The sequence below is a fragment of the Amborella trichopoda genome, chromosome 10 (genome assembly GCF_054954075.1).
Source record: "Amborella trichopoda isolate Santa Cruz 75 chromosome 10, AtrichopodaSantaCruz75HAP2 v2.0, whole genome shotgun sequence".
In the NCBI taxonomy this organism is placed as follows: domain Eukaryota; kingdom Viridiplantae; phylum Streptophyta; class Magnoliopsida; order Amborellales; family Amborellaceae; genus Amborella; species Amborella trichopoda.
The window spans coordinates 2,800,609-2,818,395 of record NC_142345.1 but is presented as its reverse complement, the minus strand read 5'-3'; the positions used below and the strand labels follow the sequence as shown (position 1 = coordinate 2,818,395).

At 34.6% G+C, this 17,787-nt stretch overlaps 1 long non-coding RNA gene across 1 annotated transcript; it reads right to left on the bottom strand.

The window, feature by feature from the left end:
* Window positions 1-223: 223 nt before the first annotated feature.
* Window positions 224-17,442, bottom strand: LOC148780001 (uncharacterized). Its single transcript, XR_016043116.1, has 2 exons — window positions 16,377-17,442; window positions 224-668 (listed from the first exon to the last, which is right to left on the bottom strand). It is a non-coding gene; the product is annotated as an uncharacterized LOC148780001 (long non-coding RNA).
* Between the last annotated feature and the right edge of the window lie 345 nt (window positions 17,443-17,787).

Here is a 17,787-nt window from a genome sequence, read left to right as displayed (position 1 = left end):
GATGCAGTGTAAAATTTATCCATAAACAACACTAGCAAAGATAACCGTCGTGTTTAAGAGAGAGAAATACAAATTATGAAGAAAATCACAAGAAAAAAAAACAAGAGAAACAAAATTATGAAAAAAATCACAAGAAGAAAGAACAAAATATGCAGGTACTAGTATTCCGTCATGGATCCATAAACACAAGCGAAGAAACAACACCTACAAAGGTCTCTCTCTAAAAAAATACTTTCTTTATTAACTAAAATTCCATTCTTTTCCGATTACAATGCACGTGCTCTTTTTAAAGGATTTTTGCTTCCACAAAACTTAAAAGAAGATAATTACAAAAAAAAATTACCTATTTATACCTAATTCAACTCCTACGCACAAAAACAAATTACCTATTTATACCTAATTCAACTCCTACGCACGTGATTCCAAAAGATAAGTCTAAAATCTACTAAATGGTTTCCCTTCTAATAAAACAAAAGAAACCTTCCCTCTACGTACTTTACTTGCTAATAGATAACCATAAAAAAATCCTTTCTTTCTTTTGCATCCACGTGATTCAAATGCTGCCTCAATTATTTATATCTCAATTCTATCTCTTTAAATTAAACCCCTTTCTAAAGATTTCTTCCAAACAAAAGTTGAGCATAAACCTAGTATAAACCTTCTAAACCCTGTCATACAAAAAAAAACAGATTTATCTCAATTCATAAAAAAACATACTTATGAAAAACAATTTATCAAACTAACCCTAAAAATCATATTTTTAATAATTAACCTTAATAATTAAAAATAAGAATTCTACCCAAACTCTCAAAAATAAATTAACAAAAACTAAAATTAAAATTTCTAGCCACCAAATTTTGATATGCATCAGTAGTACAACAAGGTCTACAAGATACACTTAGTAGAATGCCACAAGAAGAACAAGAACATGAAGAGGTAAACAATAAAACATATTAACAACCCCAAAGTGCTATAAATTTCGACAATCATTTATAAAGAAGAAGGTACGCTTGTTGTAATATGTAATATCAAGATTAAGTTTGTTAAAATTTCAAGTTTCACTGGAGACTCTTTGTGTCCATTAGTGTATGAATATATAAACTTGTCTAAATATAAACAAATAACAGATTATTAGAATAGAAAGAAATCACAGACATCTAAACTATACCCACATTTACCATGAAACACAGGATATTGCACCTACTTTTCCTTTATATAATACATACTTTCTATAACTAACCTCATAAATAATATACACTTTCTTTAACACTCTGATTGCCACGCTCAGATTTTTTTAGAATTTTTGTATTTTTTATTTTTAACACTTGTTAGCTTAGCTGCACTCAACCCGACTCGAGCCGAGTAACTCATACTTGGCCAAAGTTTATCGGCATGACCATGATACGAGCCGTTGTTTTATTCATTGCTTCAAATTTTTGTATAACAGTACTTTAATAATTTTACTTCGAAATAGCCTATAACAAAATGATGATTGGGGGTAAAATGATCAAAATGCTCCATTATTTTAGGTTCTCAACCTTGAAAGCAATTTAAAAATTTTGATTTGTTTTTATGGATGTTCCTAATGGATCTAGAAATTCAAAAACATACCTACATGTGTAATTTGTAATCTTTTGACCCGTTTTGTAATTTCAACCCTTTTTTTCAATATTTCTGCCCCCTTCCCTTCCCCCACACAAAAAAAAAATTAAAATAAAATAAAATAATAATCATAAAAAAATAAAATAAAATAATAATAATAATGGAGGCTAAACCAAGATTCGAAGGAACTCCAAGAGAGAAAGAAAGTCAAGCATCAAGTATATATATATATATATATATATATATGATATAATCTTCTTTAATATTGGTATAATTAAACAAGCATAGCTATTCTATTCCAAAATTGTAATAAATTGTAATATCCACAGATGTCTTGAAGCTCCTTTGCACAAAAATAAATAAAAGGCCCCAATTGGGGTGAATTTGACTCTTTGATCAATATTTCACACTTCGATTTGATCTTAGAGATTGGAATCACATTTCATGTGAATAAAAAGAAATTTTGGATAAAAAATTGTATACAATGAGACGATTTATTTTTTATACAAGAAAATCAGAATCACTTTTATTCGTTGGGTGTGAAATCCAATAAATAAAAATATACCACAACACTCTAGATATTTTATTTTAAACCATGTCTAAACAGTGACACATTCTCAACCACAACTTAAAGGGCAATCATATTGTGAGACTCACATGGTATTGATTCGCTTGCATGAGGCCAAAATAATTAGAGAAAAATGTCAACTACACGATGTCTTGCGTCCCCAATTCTATGCATACAGAAGGACAAGCCATTAACATGGACCTCTTAAATCTACATTTTATGCCCGCATGTTAATGGTGTAGTTGTGACATCTAATCTCTCTCTCTCTCTGTATGTGTGTGTGAAAAGAAAGGATGGGTGCTTTTAGAGTGGTTCTCATGCTGGTTGTGTTTGGTACCTGTTTGTGAGTGTGGGGTGTAGGGCTTGGAATCCGAAGCCCGTTGAGGTATTTTACATCACCAAAAAAAAGAAAAAAAAAAGTTTGGAAACATGGAAAATAATTAGGAAAACAGTCTCGCGAGGGAGAATCCCGAGTATTTTAGATCAGTCTTTAAAAATCTCCAGCTTAATTTAAGACGTGCCTGAGACAGACCAGATTCTATGGTGAAAAACCGTGGAACTGCTTGGATCCCCCGGTTTTTCTCAAGATTTCATCTCAAAATTCTAGACCAGATTCTATAGTGAAAACCATGGAATTGTTTGGATCCCCTGGTTTTTCACAAGTTTTTATCTTACTAACACTTCTACAGTCTGACTCAGGCTCGGGACCCTGACGAGTTCGAGTTGGAGCCAACTTTTTTTTACTCTAAAAAATACAGTTAAAGATGTTACTGTCTGAATGGATTAGTTGTTTTTTGTTAAGGCATTTGTGGGATTCAAACATGGAACTTAGTGTTGCAATTGTCAATAAAATGGTCGACTAATAATCAGGGTTGGTCTTGATTGGCTAGTCATTGATGATTGTAGCTTCCCACCCTACCATTAGAAGAAAAAAAGAAGAATAAAAACCATGTTTGAATCCCACCATGCCTTTCAAGATATTTGTTTTTGTCTATTTTGGGGTATGTCAGTGGGGAGAGGGCCCCTACCCTTGGTAGGAATTGAGCCTAGGATATAGCATTATAGATTGTCAAATGCTAACTATTTAAGCTTTGGCTCTTTTCCTTTTCATGATATTTGTTTGTTGGGAAATTGTACCAAACATAGAGGAAAAAAAAGGAAAAAAAGAAAGAAAGAAAGAAATAAATAAATAGAAAGAAAGAACGAAATATATATATATATATATATATATATATATATATATATATATATATATATATATATATATATATATATATATATATATATATATATATATATATATATATATATATATCTATATTTTAAGGCATCGATAACCTAGGCTTTTCAATATGTCTATCACTGACTGAAAGCCCAAGGATACTAGAGTAGTTCTTACTAGTGTTCAACTACACGGGCGACCCAACTTGGGGCTTGGCATTGTAGTAGTAACTTGGACTTGTAGCCCTTGGAGAGTTCAAAATGGTCAAGCTTTGTAACAATCCTAAAATTTCAAAAAAAAAAAAAAAAAAGGGGCAAATGATGCTTTTAATAGGTGATGGTCTGATTGAGTATGATGGTCCTTGGGGACCATCACTATTTTCAAAACTTTTACTTTAGGTTTAACTTTTGCTTTGCCTGCTTTTGCCTCCTGCTTGCTTGCAGCTGGCAACGTCCTTTAGCGGACGTGGTTTTCGTACGATAAATGCAGACTTTTATCGCGACACCTCAGCTATGAGGTAGAGCGTAATAAAATAATATAATAATACGTTATAAGAATTTAAATAGGGGATGTGAGCACTCCCACCCTAAAACAAAATTTTGAGATCTCTCTCTCTGGTCGAAACACAGTGAACTTCACTCTCGAACCGAATTTTTTATCGGAAGCTCCCTCTCAAATAATTGTGGGTAAGTGACATCGTCTTTCTGAAAAATAATCTATTTTTAATAAATAGTGATATTTCCGTCTAGGATCTTTATTTTATCAGTTTTGTGTGTAAGTGACCTCATTGTCTCGAAAAATAATCCATTCTTTTTAAAAATAAAATGAAATAATTATTTCTGCTTATTATCATGAATTTTAGGCGCGATAAATTTTATGCGCACGTGACCTCATTATCTTGAAAAATAACCTTTTTAATAAAAATGGTGATATTTTATCTATGTTAGAAATTTTGAATGCTGTAAATTAGAAAAATAAATTTATTTATTTTTCTTGTCTATTGGTAGAAATAAATGTGATATTTCTGCTTTTAGTAAAATTGTGATATTTCTTCTACTGTTTTGAATATTTAGACATTGTAAAATTCATGTGCAAATGACTGCCTTATTATTTAAAAATTGACATTTTTGCAATTGATTATAGTAATGTTGTGAAATGTTTATTTGTGAATTGATATTCCATAAATTGTGGCAATTCCGTATTCTTGAATTTTTATAAGAGTTTTTCTATACATATTAAATTGGCAATTATGCTAGAATGCCTTTACAAACTGCTACCTTTTTAAATTTGAGCCCAAAATATTTGATTGGTTATTTTTGGAATATTATAGAGAGTGACTGTTATTAATGGTTTAAGTGAAATTCATATTAATGGTTTCAGTGATATGTTGAGTACATGATATTACTGCTTTCGAATGTTTAAAGAGATTTAGAAATAATTTAAGTATGCAAGTGGACTCATCCGGTTCGCCGGTGAGGTATAAGTGGACCTATCTGGGACGCCGGTAGGGATTAAGTGGACTCATCCGGTACGCCGGTGAGGTATAAGTGGACCTGCAGGGATTAAGTGGACCTATCTGGGACGCCGATAGGGATTAAGTGGACCCATCAGGACGCTGATGGGGTATATAGGTGACCTACTTGGGACGACAGTAGGGTATTTTGTGAAATCCTTTGAATTATGTACTGCCGTTAAAAGTGTTATAAGCATTTCAATTACTCGGATTATACTTAAATTATGCATTTATTGAAAGTGAAACTGTTGATGCATTTCTGTTAATAGATCTCATTTTGTAAAATATTGATATCTTTCAATCATGATTATTTTTATGATTATGATGATCACTTACTGAGTAGCCAAACTCATCAAACTATGGTAAACATTTTTTCAGGATAACTACGGATTCATTTTGAGTGCTAGTCAAGATCAACCTTGGAAGATACTGTTGTTGTGCTAGCTTTCTTTATTTACTATGTAAGACCTCGCCACTGTAAATTTGTCCTATCAATAGATGTATATATGTTTTGTCCGTCACATCTCAGGAATAATAGTATTGTAAATTCTTGGGGTGTGACAATTATGGTATCAGAGCAATAGGTTTAAGATCCTTAGGAAATTTAAAAAGAATGTACTTAAAATCACATTTATTGTGTGTACAGACCGGGATAAAGTCAGGATCCAGAATAGCTGAAGCCAATATGGAAGGAATTCACAAAGCCTTAGAAAATATGGTTGCTCTAATGCAACATCAGATGGAAAACAACAATCCACCCAGGCAGTCAGTTACAGGAAATGGTGGGAGCAATATCGAACAATTTAAGAAATTAAACCCACTTTCTTTTAAGGGTGCTGTAAACCCACTGGAAGCCGAGGGATGAATTATGCAACTGGAAAAATATTCGAGGTTATGGAATGTCCTGATGATAGGAAGGTGGCCTTGGCAGTTTTTATGTTAGAAGGTGAGGCACAACACTGGTGGCGAATGGCAAAAGGAGTATTGGTCAAAGAAAATAAAACCTTGACTTGGGAAGTATTTCTAGAGGCATTTAATGAAAAATATTTCCCAGATTTTATTCGAGACCAAAAAGAAATGGTATTTCTAGAATTAATCCAAGGAAATAAGACAGTAGCACAGTACGAGGCCAAGTTTACTGAATTGGCCAGGTTTGCACCACATATGATTAATAATGAGGTAAGAAAGGTGAAGAAATTTGAAAGGGGTCTCAGGCCAGCTATTAGAAGCAGAATATCAGTCTTGAAATTAAGAACTTATGCTGAAATAGTGGATCGTGCCCAAATTGTCGAAAAAGATTTTGAAGATTACCAAAAGACAAAAAATCAGAACAGTCATGTTAGACCTACATCATCTAATCGACAACAGTTTGAAAGGCCAAACAAGAAGCCAAGGCCTCGCCATTTCAAAACCCAATAGAACCATGTAGAAAATGTGGGAAAAATCATGGATCAAGCCCTTGTTATTGGAATACCGGAGCCTGTTTTAAATGTGGAAAATTGGGACACCAGATTAAACAATGTCCTAGCTTACAGACACAACAGCTTCCAAAGCAGGGAGAGATAGCTCCAAAGCCTTAGATGAAGGGAAGAGTATTTGCGATTACCGAGCAAGACGCTCAGGCCTCAAAATCAGTGATCCAACGTACTCTTACTATCTTCCAAAAAGTAGCTCATGTTTTGATTGATCTTGGATCTACTCATTCATTTGCGTCACAACACTTTGTATGCCACTTAAAGGTAGAACCAGAACAATTAGAATACATTCTAGAGGTAGCCACACCGATGGGAGATTCAATTAACACTAATATAATGTACAAATCATGTGTAATAAAGATAGAAGAAAAGGAACTGTTGGTTGATTTAATACTCCTGGAAATTCAAGATTTTGATGTAATCTTAGGCATGGATTGGCTCTCTGCATACCATGCAAGTATTGATTGTTATAAGAAAATTGTTACCTTTAGTATTCCGAATCAACCAGTATTTTACTTCAATGGTGTCAAAGAAGACTCCCCATCATATTTAATCTCTTGTATTCGAGCTAATCGCCTCCTTCGAAAAGGGTGTCAAGGCTTTGTTGCCTATATCAAAGAAGATAGGAAGGAAGAAATAAATTTGGATACCACTCCGGTTATCCGAGAATTTCCCGACGTTTTTCTTGAAGAATTGCCAGGATTACCGCCTGACAGGGAAATTGAATTCTCCATTGAATTATTGCCAGGGTAGCACCAATTTCTAAGGCACCTTACAGAATGGCTCCTGCAGAACTTAAAGAACTGAAACAACAATTGGAAGAATTATTAGATAAAGGTTTTATCAGGCCCAGTGTGTCACCTTGGGGTGCTCCAGTACTGTTTGTCAAAAAGAGAGATGGGACTATGAGATTGTGTATTGATTATAGACAGTTGAACCAAGTGACAGTGAAAAATAAGTATCCATTACCTAGAATTGATGATTTATTTGATCAATTACAAGGATCACAAGTGTTTTCAAAAATTGATCTTAGATCTGGATACCATCAGCTTAAGATTAAAAGTGAAGATGTACTCAAGACAGCTTTCAGAACAAGGTATGGCCATTATGAATTTTTAGTCATGCCTTTTGGATTAACCAATGCACCAGCTGCATTTATGGATTTGATGAATCGGATCTTTAAGCCCTTTTTGGATATATTTATTGTGGTATTCATCGATGATTTTTTAATTTACTCCAAGAATCAGAAGGAACATGAGCAGCATGTAAGAATGGTATTGCAAATATTAAGAGAGAAGAAATTGTATGCCAAACTTAGTAAATGTGAATTTTGGCTTGAACAAGTGACATTTTTAGGACATGTCATATCAAAGGAAGGTCTATCAGTTGATCCTTCAAAGGTTGAAGCCGTTGTTAATTGGAAACAACCCAGTAATGTGACTGAAGTTCGAAGCTTTTTGGGGTTGGCAGGATATTACAGAAAATTTGTAGAAGGATTTTCTCGAATCGCAATCCCATTGACTCAATTGATACAGAAAAATGTCAAATTTGAGTGGACAAGTGAATGTGAGGAGAGTTTTCAAGAACTAAAAGTTCGATTAACTTCAGCACCTATTTTAACTATTCCTGAGGGGAGTGGGGGATTTGTGATTTATAGTGATGCTTCACATAAAGGTTTGGGCTGTGTATTAATGCAATATGGGAAAGTAGTGGCATATGCATCCAAACAGTTGAAAGAATATGAAAAAAAATATCCAACTCATGATTTGGAGCTAGCTGCAACAGTATTCGCTTTGAAAATATGGAGGCATTATCTATATGGTGAGCAATTCGTAATATACACGGATCATAAGAGTTTGAAATACCTTTTCTCTCAGAAGGATTTAAATATGCAGCAGATAAGATGGATGGATTTCTTAAAAGATTATGATTGTACAATCCATTATCATTCAGGAAAAGCTAACGTTGTGGCCGACGCTCTAAGTAGAAATCTACGGGGAGTCTTAGCTCATCTAATGATCCAAGAAATGCGATTGTTAGAAGAAATAGTGGATTGGCATCCAACTCCGTCCATTAATGGTGTGGTAAGTATGATTGCCAATATTAAGGCGGAACCCCAACTAATCCAACAGATTCGATTGACACAAAAGAAAGACCCTCAGCTTATAACAATTATAGAAGAGGTGAAGCAAGGGAAGAGTGATGAATTCTCTATATGTAGTGAGGATTTGCTAAGATTCAAAAGTAGGGTTTGTGTCCCGAATGATGAGAGTGTAAAGAAAGCTATCTTAGAAGAAGCACATCATTCTCGTTATACAATACATCCCGGAAGTATTAAAATGTATCAGGACCTGAAGAAAACCTTTTGGTGGAATAATATGAAAAAAGAGGTAGCACTATTTGTGTCTTAATGCCTAACATGCCAGCAAGTAAAAGCTGAACATCAAAGGCCCGCTGGGTTGTTGCAGCCTTTACCGGTGCCAGAATGGAAATGGGAGCACATCTCTATGGATTTTGTCTCTGGCTTGCCTAGAACAAATTCAGGACATGATAGCATTTGGGTCATTGTGGACCGGTTAACCAAAGCTGCCCACTTTCTTCCGATTCGCACGACGTACACTTTGGATCGACTGGCTCAGCTGTACATTAAGGAAATAGTGCGGTTGCATGGAGTTCCTGTCAGTATTGTATCGGACAAGGATACTCAGTTTACTTCTAAATTTTGGGCTAGACTACAGTCAGCCATGGGGACGAGACTCGCCTTTAGTGCTGCCTTTTACCCCCAAACTGATGGACAATCGGAGAGGACCATCCAAACCTTGGAAGATATGCTGAGGGCCTGTGTTATTGACCTTACAGGAAGCTGGGATGACCATTTACCCCTGATTGAGTTTGCTTATAATAATAGCTTCCAAGCCAGTATTTAGATGGCACCATATGAAGCCCTGTATGGAAGAAAATGCAGGTCACCCATATGTTGGGACGAGGTTGGTGAAAGAAAGCTTTTGGGGCCCGAAATTGTCCAGATAGCCACAGATAAGATAGCATTAATTCGTGAAAGGCTCATGACAGCTCAGTGTCGGCAAAAGAGTTATGCCGATAACCGAAGGAGAGATCTTGAATTTGAGAAAAGTGATCGAGTTTTCCTAAAAATCTCACCAATAAAGGGCATTATGAGATTCGGCAAGAAAGGAAAGTTGAGCCCACGTTACATCGGACCATTTGAAATCCTGGAAAGAATCGGAGGTGTCGCTTATAGACTTGCCTTACCACCCGAATTGGCAAATGTCCATAATGTCTTTCATGTATCTTCACTACGAAAATATCAGCTCGACCCGTCCCATATCTTAAAATATGAACCTTTACCGATCAGGAAGGACCTATCCTTCATTGAGCAGCCAATTTTGATACTGGATAGAAGGGTGCAAGTGTTGCGTAACAAGGAGATTCCTTTAGTCCGTGTATTATGGCAGTACCATTCAAGAGAAGCGTCGACTTGGGAACGAGAAGACGAAATCAGAGAAAAATACCCCTTTTTTTTTCAGTAATCAGGTACACAAATTTAGAGGACTAAATTTCTTTAAGGAGGGAAGAATGTAACAATCCTAAAATTTCAAAAAAAAAAAAAAAAAAAAAGGGGGAAATGATGCTTTTAATAGGTGATGGTCTGATTGAGTATGATGGTCCTTGGGGACCATCACTATTTTCAAAACTTTTACTTTAGGTTTAACTTTTGCTTTGCCTGCTTTTGCCTCTTGCTGCTTGCAGCTGGCAACGTCCTTTAGCGGACGTGGTTTTCGTACGATAAAAGCAGACTTTTAACGCGACACCTCAGGTATGAGGTAGAGCGTAATAAAATAATATAATAATACGTTATAAGAATTTAAATAGGGGATGTGAGCACTCCCACCCTAAAACAAAATTTTGAGATCTCTCTCTCTAGTCGAAACACAGTGAACTTCTCTCTCGAACCGAATTTTTAATCGGAAGCTCCCTCTCAAATAATTGTGGGTAAGTGACATCGTCTTTCTGAAAAATAGTCTATTTTTAATAAATAGTGATATTTTCGTCTAGGATCTTTATTTTATCAGTTTTGTGTGTAAGTGACCTCATTGTCTCGAAAAATAATCCATTCTTTTTAAAAATAAAATGAAATAATTATTTCTGCTTATTATCATGAATTTTAGGCGCGATAAATTTTATGCGCACGTGACCTCATTATCTTGAAAAATAACCTTTTTAATAAAAATGGTGATATTTTATCTATGTTAGAAATTTTGAATGCTGTAAATTAGAAAAATAAATTTATTTATTTTTCTTGTCTATTGGTAGAAATAAATGTGATATTTTTGCTTTTAGTAAAATTGTGATATTTCTTTCTACTGTTTTGAATATTTAGACATTGTAAAATTCATGTGCAAATGACTGCCTTATTATTTAAAAATTGACATTTTTGCAATTGATTATAGTATTGTTGTGAAATGTTTATTTGTGAATTGATATTCCATAAATTGTGATAATTCCGTATTCTTGAATTTTTATAAGAGTTTTTCTATACATATTAAATTGGCAATTATGCTAGAATGCCTTTACAAACTGCTACCTTTCTAAATCTGAGCCCAAAATATTTGATTGGTTATTTTTGAAATATTATAGAGAGTGACTGTTATTAATGGTTTAAGTGAAATTCATATTAATGGTTTCAGTGATATGTTGAGTACATGATATTGCTACTTTCGAATGTTTAAAGAGATTTAAGTATGCAAGTGGACTCATCCGGTTCGCCGGTGAGGTATAAGTGGACCTATCTGGGACGCCAGTAGGGATTAAGTGGACTCATCCGGTACGCCGCTGAGGTATAAGTGGACCAGCAGGGATTAAGTGGACCTATCTAGGACGCCGATAGGGATTAAGTGGACCCATCAGGATGCTGATGGGGTATATAGGTGACCTACTTGGGACGCCAGTAGGGTATTTTGTGAAATCCTTTGAATTATGTACTGCCGTTAAAAGTGTTATAAGCATTTCAATTACTCGGATTATACTTACATTATGCATTTATTGAAAGTGAAACTGTTGATGCATTTCTGTTAATAGATCTCATTTTGTAAAATATTGATATCTTTCAATCATGATTATTTTTAGGATTATGATGATCACTTACTGAGTAGCCAAACTCATCAAACTATGGTAAACATTTTTTCAGGATAACTACGGATTCATTTTGAGTGCTAGTCAACATCAATCTTGGAAGATACTGTTGTTGTGCTAGCTTTCTTTATTTACTATGTAAGACCTCGCCACTGTAAATTTGTCCTATTAATAGATGTATATATGTTTTGTCCGTCACATCTCAAGAATAATAGTATTGTAAATTCTTGGGGTGTGACAAGCTTGGGAATATTGAAAATAAAAAAAGGAAAGAAAAAGATTCTCTAAGCTACAAGCTGTAATGAATAGTATAAGCTATTAGTTCCCAGTCGTCAAATAAGAAAAAGATTGAATCTGGACCAATTTGACACTCACTGATGTCCGATAGTATTTGAACTTTATTTATTTTTTTACAAATCTAAATCACTATAAATTTTAGGTGTGTGGTCTTCAAAAATAGGCGAATCTATAAAAAGTATCAAAAAAAACTTTTGCATGAAATAAATTTGATTAAAATACCCCCAAAATCTTTCGGGGGTAATTTGGTTAATTTTGTTTTCATGAATTTTTTTTATTTTTATTTTATTAGGTGTGCCTTGACTAGAGGAACACACACCTAAAATTTGAAGTGATTAGTATTTGTAGAAAAACAATTAAAATTCAAATACTATCATACATCCGTGAGCGTCAGATCGGCTACAGAATGACCCAGATTCAATCTCGGACAATCGCGTATGGGGATACAGCAGTGACTCCATATAATCTTTTGTATATCTTGGAGATCCTATTTTCTATGTCTTTTGTATATCTTGGAGATTCTATTTTATAAGAAAGACATCCTTGTTAAACTAGAAATAGGAAAAAGGTCATGCGTGGCTCTCTTGGGACTCTCCTCTATAAAGAAAACTTTTGTAAAGAGACATTATTATATAACAAAAAAGCCAGAGCGAAGAGGGTTAGTTCTTTAGTCCTTACGTGGATATTATAGTGAGATAAAGACCACGTTTTAGGGCTTGAGGGAGAGCTTATAATACCTCGTATGCATGTAAATCTTTGAGTTTCTGTCTTTTATTTTTCTGCACTATTTTTCTTTCTCTTATTTTTGTCAAACCTTGGTTTTATCCACAACAATTGGTATCAGGTATCAGAGCCTTAGGGTTGTTTAAGATCCTTGTTGGGCATTATTTTTGCCAAACTTTGGTTTTATCCTTGTTGGGCTTAAGGTTTGTGACAGATCACATATCTGTGAAGATGGTTGGAGGAAGTTCAACTAGATATGAAATTCCAAAATTTGATGGTTCGGATTTTTCAACCTGGAAATTAAAGATGCATACAGTGTTGGTGAAAGATGGTTGTGTAGTGGCTTTAGAAGGCGTAGAAAATAAACCGAAAAAGATGGATGATGAAGAATTTGATGAGAAGGATAAATTTTTCAAGGTGGATATGTTTCTGGCGCTTGACGAGTCTGCTTTGTTCAATGTCTTCTAAAAAACTTCCATGAAAGATTGATGAGACAGGCTGGAAAATACGTATGAAGGTAAGTCTCTTCTTAATAAAAATTTTCTTTATAAAAAACTTTATAATATCAAGATGAGTAATGGTCCATCTTTGCAAGGACACTTAAATGAGTTTAATGCCTTGATTAGCAAGTTGATGTCATTGGATGTAAAGATTGATGAAGAAGATAACGCTGTTATTTTACTTTGCTTTATGTCGAAATCTTAGGACGTATTAATCATGAATCTCAGTAGTGCAAAATCTCTCGAATTTGATTCCGTTGTTTTGAAACTTTTGATAGGGGAGTCTAGGCGAAAGTCTGGTTAGGATTCATTTGCGAATGTATTTGTAGCACATGGAAGATCAATTGAGAGAGTTATAGGTAGAGATCAGTCAAATATTCAAATCAAGAAGGCATAAGAAAGTGAAGTCTTGGAGTTGTGTAAAGCTAGGTCATATGAGGAAAAATTGTAAGGCACAGAAAGGGAACCAAGAAGCCCCTAAATCTGGTTCTAATGAGAAGCCTAGTTCAAGTAATTCTCAAGAAAATCTAATAGAAGATGTTGACTTTTCTGAAGATGGGGAAGTTTTGTCAGTGGATAGGGATGAAGTGTTGCAGTATTGGCTACTTGATTGGAGTGTGTCATTTCACATGACTCCACATAGGGATTGGTTTTATAGGTACCAACCATATGATGGAGGTATTGTTCACACGGGAAATAATGACTCATGTAAAATAGTGGGAGTTAGAGATGTAAGAATCAAGATGTTCAATGGGCATATGCACCATCCAAGGTGTCAGACATATCCGGTTCTTAAAAAAAGTCTCTTGTGCTTGAGAAATTTTGATGAGCAAGGTTTCAGGTTTACAGGTGAAAAATGATGTCTGAAAATTTTTAAAGGAGCACTAGTGGTTGAGAAAGGAGAGTGAGCAGGAAATTTGCACTATCATGACGCGACATGCATGTTTAGGTCATATGAGTGAATGCGTACTCAAGGTACTTCTCGATAAAAACCTTCTCTCCGATTTAAAATATTTTTATTTAGATTTTTATGAGTCACACTTATTTGGAAAGCAGAACAAATTGTGATTTGTTTTATCCACTGCTAGAAGTACGATTTTTTTTGGAATTGATTCATTCAGACACATGGGAATCACATATTGTTTCTATGTGGGGTGCTACATATTTTGTCACTTTTATTGATATTTTTTTTAAAAAAAGTGGGTTTATATGTTGAAAAGAAATCAAATGTCTTTAGCAGTTTCCCAAAATTTAAGTCAATAACAGAAAATCAGAAAGGCAAGAGCATCAAATGTCTAAGAATTGATAATGGGGGAGAATTTTGTTCTAATGAATTTAATAATTTTTGTAGTGAGTATGGTATTGCCAGGTAGTTGACAGTTCTTGGAACACCTCAGCAAAATGGTGTTGTCGAGAGGATGAATCGTACGATTACGGAACATGCTAGGTATATGTTGAGTATTGTCGGGTTAGAGCAGTACTGTTCGTATTGCTTGTTTCCTAATTAATATATCTCCTAGTTCTGCTATTGACTACACGACACCAAAAGATGTTTGGACAGATAAACTTGTTGATTATTCTATCCTTCGTGCATTTTGCTGTGATGCATATTCTTTGATTCCAAAGATAAAAAACTAAGTTGAATGAAAAATCCAAGAAGTGTGTTTTACTTGGCTATGTTGATGGCACAAAGGGATACAGATTGCGGGATCCTACAGACCACAAGGTTATAGTTAGCCAATATATTATTTTCAATGAAAATTCTATGTAGAAAAAGAAAGAGTCAGATGCAAAAGCTGTTGAGGTGGAATTCACCCATGGGAACTAGAAAGATGGTGGTCAGGACCAAGAATATGAAATTGTCCAAGATCTTGTAATCCCTTGTATTTTTCATGTTGACATGATGTTTTTTCTGATTAGTAGAAGAGAACTTTGCGACCCCGTAGACATAGGCAACTTGCCAAACCATGTAAATTTTTGTACTTCTGTTCTTTTGGTTTTTGCACTATTTTTCTTTTCCTTATTTTTACCAAACCTTGGTGGCTGTGATTCATTCTCTCAACAATACCATTTTGCTGAGGGGTTCCAGGAACTATCAACTGCATAGAAATACAATGTTCATTACAAAAATTATTAAACTCACCAGAACAAAATTCTCCCCCATTATTAATTCTTAGACACTTGATGCTCTTGCCTTTCTGATTTTCTATCAAGTCCTTAAAATTTTGGAAACAATGAAGGCATCTGATTTCTTTTGCAGCATATAAATCCACACTTTTTTTGAAAAATCATAAATAAAAGTAACAAAATATGCAACACTCCCCAAAGAAACAACATGTGATTTCCATGTGTCTGAATGAATCAATTCTAAAAAATCCGTACTTCTAGCGGTGAATGAGATCTACTTGTTCTTGTATTCCTATATTAATGGGATTGTACGCAATCTTCTATAGGAGGTAATTTGATGAGATATACAATGGAATCCATAGATATAGATCTAATTACAACAAGGAAACACATCATGTGACTTCTATTGGGAATGAGATACCTTTTCCCAATCTAGCATGTGGAAATGAGATAGAGGCTCACGTGATGGACTTTGGGTTCCTCTTCATATAACTTGTCTTGTAGAGAGAGAGAATTTACATGAAATGTATAAAAGGAAAAATCCAGAGAGAAGTGGGTTAGTTCTTTAGTCCTTGGGTGGGTGTTCATGATAGAGAGAGACCATGTTTTTGGGCATGAGAGAGAACTTGTAATCCCTTGTATTCTCCATGTGTATATGATATTTTTCTGATTAGTGGAAGAGAACTTTGCTGCCCCATGAACGTAGGCAACTTACTGAACCACGTAAATCTTTGTGTGTCTGTTCTTTTATTTTTCTGCACTATTTTTTTTTCTTTTATTTTTGTTAAACCTTGGTTTTTATTTTCAACGAATGCTATTAGAGCGCATTGCTTAGTACAAGGCTAGTGTTTGTGCATTCGATTGTAGAAAAACACATTGCAAAGTATGCGAGTGTTTTAATTGAGGTGGAGAAATATGATAGCAAGCACAATCTTTCCAGCAAAAATGGTGAAAGAATTTATTTGGCAAAAGAAGATGAATTCATAAAGCTATCCATTAGAAGTTGGCATGGTGATCAGGTGATTTTAATATCAAGGTGAAGATTGTTGGATATGGTGATATCCAAAATCACCCACATAAAAAAATCCCATATTATATGGGATTGAGATTGATATTGATAAGTTTCCTATTTCCCACTTTGGTTTTAACCCGATTTTGTTCTCCATGGTTTGTCGTTGTGTGGGAGAAAATTACATACCTTTCTGCAATGGAGGCATGTGCACCGCATCACTGCCCCCATTTTGATTCCACTGCTCCTACTGGTGCGAAACCTGTTAGTGCACCGACCGGGACTTCAAACCTACCAAAAGTAGCTGCATCTTTTACTGATCCCATACCATATTGTCCAGTTTCAAAGAGATCGAAAGCCATCCACATTTGATGATCCATCTGCTAAGAAATACCACCTATATGAATCAATGGAAAGGTGACCACAATAAACGAAAATGTAATTCTTCACCTTGGCTATAAGGGCTATGGAACCTTGCCACTATTAAATTGTGTCTCCTTATATGTAAATATATGACTTCTACTAGGGGATGCATATGCTGGCCCCCTCTCAAATCTATCTTAAAGATGGATTTTTAATCCAAAATGATGTGATCATGAGTATGAAACAATAATAATAATAATAAAATTTTCAACAGTTAAAAAGTGATTCTTTTATAGATATTTCTACACCATCCATATTTATATTTATTTTAGAAGGTGGGTGTTTTACAACATCCATCTTAATGTGGACGTTTGGTAAATCCGCTGGCTCACCAACAACTTTTCCCTTACTAGCTATCCTAATTGATGTACAAGCGTATTCGGCTATACAAAATTGTCTACGAGGACTACAAAAATTTGGCTATGAATTATTCAAATTGAGAAATGACATCCATTTTGAACACACCATCGCCGTTTAGACCTTCAGGATCCATCAAGAAAACTGCAATCTTTCAAATTTGGTTGAGCTCTGAAATGTATAAAACGAGTTGAATCAATGTTGAATCAATCATGGAGTGATTTATATATGGATCCAAAAATTTTAGGTAAAATACAAAATACTCTCTTAATAGGCAAAAATTACAAAGAAGATAAGGTCAATTGGCTTTTTTTTTCTTTTTTTCAAAATTCCCTTCGAGTTAACTCGAATTTTATTTTTTATTTTAAATTTTTTTAGTTTTTTTTTTAAGAAGGAAGTGCCCTAAACTTTAAAGCAGTGCCTTACTAAAGAAAAAATCAAAATTCGAGTTGATCGAGGGGTAATTTAAAAAAAAAAAAAAAAAAAAAGCAAGTTGATCGACCTTCTTTGTAATGTTTTATATAAGTGAAGCATTTGGCATTTTAACTAAAATTTTAATATCCCAACGAAAATCACTCCCAATCATAATGGCCATAGAGAAAGAGAGAAGAGAGAGGGCCTCCATTTTGTCGAGGGGAGAAAGAATGGTCTCTTCAATTTGGAGAGAGGGTCCCTCTTCCTCCGAGAGAGACAGCGAGAAGTGTTTACCGCATCACATTAGCTTAGTGATCCAAAATGAACAGAGAGAGAGAGGGGCAATGACAATAACTACAATGGAGAGGGAGGAAGAGCTCTAAGGAAGCTGTCACAAGAGACCATT